Source organism: Arachis hypogaea, chromosome 9 (assembly GCF_003086295.3).
Source record: "Arachis hypogaea cultivar Tifrunner chromosome 9, arahy.Tifrunner.gnm2.J5K5, whole genome shotgun sequence".
Lineage (NCBI taxonomy): Eukaryota > Viridiplantae > Streptophyta > Magnoliopsida > Fabales > Fabaceae > Arachis > Arachis hypogaea.
This window is the reverse complement of record NC_092044.1, coordinates 14,922,620-14,928,510: the sequence shown is the minus strand read 5'-3', so window position 1 is coordinate 14,928,510 and position 5,891 is coordinate 14,922,620.

The following is a 5,891-nucleotide window of genomic DNA, read 5'->3' as shown; positions in this document are numbered from 1 at the left end:
ACACATGGATAATGTAACACTTATTGGGCTCGGAGATAATAGTGTTTAAGGAAACATGTTGGGCCACTGTGTCTCTGAACTGAAGGGCTGGCCATGCAGATTCAGAACATGCTATTTGAGCCCAGAAAGAAAAATGTTTAGGAAGATGATTCTTCATGTGCCCAGAATTGTCTCATCTTAACCCGAGAGACAAAAACTTCAACAAACACATCAGCAATGCGCAAACAATGAATCATGACTTAAAATCCCTAGATTAGTCCTAAGCTTGCAAAATCTGTCTTCAGCTAGAGGTTTGGTGAAAATATCTGCTAATTGGTCTTCTGATTTAACAAATTGAATGCTAATATTTCCCTTTTGAATATGTTCTCTTATTGAGTGAAATCTCACTTCAATACGTTTAGTTCTAGAGTGCAAAACTAAGTTTTTAGAAATATTTATGACACTCATATTATCACATAACAAGGGAATATTTTCAGTATTTAATTTATAATCAGTAAGTTGTGTGTTCAGCGAAATAAGTTGAGAACAACATGAAGAAGCAGCAATATACTCAGCTTCTGTAGTGGATAATGCCACTGTAGACTGCTTCTTACTTGACCGTACGTTTAGAGACTTTCCAAGGAAACAATATATGCCTGATGTGCTCCTTCTGTCCACTCTATCTCCATCAAAATCTGCATCATAATAACCATCTACAGAAAACTCATCAATCTTAGGGTACCATAAACCAAAATTGGATCCGCCATGAACAAATCTAATGATCCTTTTAACTGCTGAAAGATGTGATTCTTTTAGTTTTGATTGGAATCTTGAACACATTCCAACACTTTGCACAATATCTGGTCTAGAAGAAGTTAGGTACATAGGAGATCCAATCATTCCTCTATACCAAGTCTCATCAACATCTTTCTCAGTCTCTCCCTTTTCTATTTTAGAATTAGGGTGCATGGGAGTTTCCATGGGTTTGGCATTTTTCATACAAAATTTCTTAATTACTTCTTTGGCATACTTCTCTTGATGAATAAAAATACCATTTTCAGTTTGTTTAATTTGAAGCCCAAGGAAAAAATTAAGTTCACCCATCATACTCATGTCAAATTCACTTGTCATAAGTTTTCCAAAATCATCACAAAGGGTCTCATTTGCTGATCCAAAAATAATGTCATCAACATAAATTTGTACTAGAATGAAAGAATTATTAGAATTCTTAATAAATAGAGTAGTGTCTGTGGTGCCTTTTTGAAAACTATTTTTTAAAAGAAAAGAGCTAAGTCTCTCATACCAAGTCCTAGGAGCTTGTCTTAATCCATAGAGAGCTTTTGATAGTTTGAAAACATGGTTAGGGAATTCCTTATTTTCAAACCCAGGTGGTTGTGTCATATACACTTCTCTATCTATTACATCATTTAAAAATGCACATTTCACATCCATTTGATACAATTTGAAACCACAATGAGTAGCATAGGCTATAAGAAGTCTTATAGCCTCCATTCGGGCAACAGAGGCAAATGATTCATCAAAGTCTATTCCTTTCTCTTGATCATATTATTGTGCCACTAATCTTGCTTTATTTCTAGCAATGCTTCCATCTTCACCCAACTTGTTTTTAAAGATCTATTTTGTGCCTGTCACTTTCTTTCCACTTGGCTTTAGAACTAGTGTCCAAACTTGGTTCTTTTCAAATTCACCAAGCTCTTCCTTCATTGCCTTTACCCAAGAGGGGTCATCAAGAGCTTCCTTGATGTTTTGTGGCTCCATTTGAAAGAGAAAAGCAATGTTTATTTCTTCATTTGCCTTTCTAGTGAAGGAACGAGTTTTGACACCTTGTGAGACGTCCCCAATGACAAATTCTTGTGGGTAGTTCTTTATTAGGAATCTCCACTCACGAAGTCTTGTGGACTTAGAAGCAGATTCGGTCACTAAGGGATTCAGAAAACTGGTGTTTTCAGAATTTTTGCCAGTTTCATGAGACAAAACAGTCTCTTGTAGGATTTTCTGCAGCAACAGTTTCTGATCCTTTAGTTCATCAAGAGTGAGTCCATATATATTATCACAATGCTTAGCAATAAACAATACATCATTTGTCTTTTCATTCACAACACAACATTCCAATCTTTTAAAAATCACCAAATAACCCAAATCACACAATTGACTTATACTCAAATGATTATGCCTTAAACCATTGACCAAAAAGACATCATCAATGAAGGTAGAATGATTGTTACCTACTTTTCCAACAGCAACTATTTTACCTTTTCCATCATCTCCAAAGGTCACAAAACCTCCATCATACTTGTTGAGTTTGATGAAGAAAGTTGACCTTCCAGTCATGTGCCTTGAGCATCTGTTGTCTAAGTACCACATATCTTTCTTGTTCTTGGATGCTAGACAAATTTGCACAAAATCTCAAGTAACCTAGGTATCCAAATTAATTTGGATCCTTTGAAGTTAATCCACCTTGGTTGCTCAAGTGCATTGAAATCACAAACAACATTGTAAGTTTGGTTTCCTACTTTTCTTTTTTCAATGAAGCATTGTGCGTAAGAGTGACCAATTTTCTTACAATTAAGCAATCATTTCCTTTTACAAACTTATTTTTGTTATTTTTATTTCTTTTTGCAAGACCATTCAAATCAGAATTTTTGGGGCTGTGGATATTTACTGATGGTGAATTTTTGCCAGTTTCATGAGACAAAACAGTCTCTTGCAGGATTTTCTGCAGCAACAATTTCTGATTCATTTTGCCCAGAATTTTCTTTCTCTTGATTTTGGGCTTCTTCTTCCTCCCTTTGAACTTGATTTCCTGCATCACAATCTTCCAAGATACTTTGAACCAAGTTAGTGTCACAAAAGGTAACATGTATAGACTCCTTAATAATTCTAGCATCTTGATGATAAACTCTATAAGCTTTGCTAGTTGTGGAGTATCCTACAAATAGACATTCATAAGCCTTTGGATCAAATTTTCTTAAGTTTTCTTTATTATTTAAGACAAAACCAAAGATATGTAAGTAATCTAAGTTTGGTGGGTGACCTTTCAAAAGTTCATAAGGAGTTTTTTTCAAAAATTTCTTTATAATTGTTCTATTCAAAATGTGGCAAGCTGTGTTAACAGCTTCAGCCCAAAGACATTTTGGAACATTACTTTCACAAAGTATAGCTTTTGTCATTTCTTGAATACTCCTATTCCTTCTTTCAACAACACCATTTTGTTGTGGTGTTCTTGGACAAAAGAAATTGTGTGATATTCCAAATTTCTCACAAAAAGATTCAAAAAATTGATTTTCAAATTCAGTTCCATGATCACTTCTTATTGAGGCAATCTTTAAATCCTTTTCATTTTGAATTTTCTTACTAAAAATCTCAAAGGCCAAAAAAGCTTCATTTTTGTGTGCAAGAAATAAAATCCAACCAAACCTTGAGTAGTCATCCACAATTACCAAACCATAATGTTTACCACCTAAGTTTTGTGTTCTTTTTGGACCAAATAAATCAATATGTAGCAATTCAAGTGGTCTTTTATTAGAGATGTCTTCCTTTGATTTAAATGAGTTCTTAGTTTGTTTTTCCATTTGGCAAGCCTCACAAGTGATATTTTTGTCAAATTTTATCAAAGGAAGACCTCTTACTAATCCTTTCTTGACAAGCTTGTTTATTTGAAACATGCTAGCATGGCCCAATCTATTGTGCCATAGCCACTTTTCAAATTCTTTAGAGTGAAAACAAGCTACATTTTGATCCTTTAGTTCATCAAGAGTGAGTCCATATATATTATCACAATGCTTAGCAATAAACAATACATCATTTGTATTTTCATTCACAACACAGCATTCCAATCTTTTAAAAATTACCAAATAACCCAAATCACACAATTGACTTATACTCAAATGATTATGCCTTAAACCATTGACCAAAAAGACATCATCAATGAAGGTAGAATGATTGTTACCTACTTTTCCAACAGCAACTATTTTACCTTTTTCATCATCTCCAAATGTCACAAAACCTCCATCATACTTGTTGAGTTTGATGAAGAAAGTTGACCTTTCAGTCATGTGCCTTGAGCATCCGTTGTCTAAGTACCACATATCTTTCTTGTTCTTGGATGCTAGACAAATCTGCATAAAATCTCAAGTAACCTAGGTATCCAAATTAATTTGGATCCTTTGAAGTTAATCCACCTTGGTTGCTCAAGTGCATTGAAATCACAAACAACATTGTAAGTTTGGTTTCCTACTTTTCTTTTTTCAATGAAGCATTATGCGTAAGAGTGACCAGTTTTTTTACAATTAAGCAATCATTTCCTTTTACAAACTTATTTTTGTTATTTTTATTTCTTTTTGCAAGACCATTCAAATCAGAATTTTTGAGAGCATATGGGCTTCTAGAATAAGAGGTTTTTTTTGTGAAACTTTAGAGTTTTGAAAGCAACCTCATTATTTGATACATAGCCTAGACTCAACTTATTTGATATATGTTCGGTTCTTGAAAATGATGCAGTTTCATCAGCATAGGGTTTTTCAAATTTCTCTTCATAAATGGAAACATGTCCCAAACCAAATTTGTTGATGATGGACTTTGTTTTTGAAGAAGAGGCCATGAAATTTGTAGAAGAACTATTAAAAACTGCATTGTCTTTTGTCACATATCCTAAACCAGATTTTTCAAACAATGGTTTTTTATTTGCAAGTAATTTGTCCAAGTTGCTAGATCTTTGAGCAAATTTTGCTAAATCACTATTCAATCTTTTAATCATTTCATTTAATCTTTCATTTTCAGCAATAAGATCTTGAGAAGGATCCACAAGCAATGTGCTTTCCTTTTAGTTTCTCAAGTTCAGATTTCAAAAATCTATTGTCTTCAATAATATTCAAAGCACATTCGGTTTTCTTCACCTTTTCTTTCAAAAAATCATTTTCAACTTTTAACATTTCTTTTTTCAGATTTACATTTATTGTATTTTTCCAGCAGTTTTGTAGAATTTAGTGTGAGATCATCAATTATGACATGTAAATCATCTATGGACAGGTCATAGTAATTTACCTCATCAAGCTGATCTTCACCAGCCATGAAGCAGATTTAAGCTTCGCATTTGGAGTCCTCTTCCTCATCCAATCATTATCAAGATCTTTCTAAGATGCCATGAGCACTCTCTTCTTTGCTTTCTTTCCTTTGTCCTCCTTCTTGATTTTTGGACAGTTGTACTTGAGATGTCCAGCTTCCTTGTAATGGTGACAAATCACTTTTCTCAAGTCCTTCTTGTACTCCTTTGAGCTTGAGCCCTTGTACTTGCCTTTGTTCCTCATTAGCCTTCTTAGTCTCTTAGCAAAAACTACAAGTTCATCATATGAAAAAATCACTATAATTACTCTCTTTTGATTCGACTTTTGACTTAAGGACTATTCCCTTTTTCTTTGAATCTTGATTTGTGTGTGTAGTTTCATAGGCAAGTAGTTTTCGTCTCAACTCATCATAGGTTATAGGACTTAGATTATTACTCTTGGCTAGGACAGTGGCTTTTGTTTCCCATTCATTTGTGAGGCTTCTAAGGACTTTTCTCATTAGAGTTTGTTCTGTGAGAGTTGAACCCATATAATCAAGGTTGTTGATTATGATTGAGAATCTCTTAAATATTTCATCAATACTTTCTCCATCGTTCATGTTAAACATCTCAAACTCTTTTTGTAGCATATCAATCCTTGTTTCTTTGACCTGTTTGGTGCCTTCATGTGTAACCTGGAGTTTCTCCCAGATTTCTTTGGCTGTCTAGCATCTAGACACCTTTCGGTACTCTTCAAAGCTGATAGCACTGTGAAGTAAGTTGACGGCTTTAGCATTCAATTCCACATTCTTCTTGTCATCATCATTCCATTCAGTTTCTTCTTTAGAGT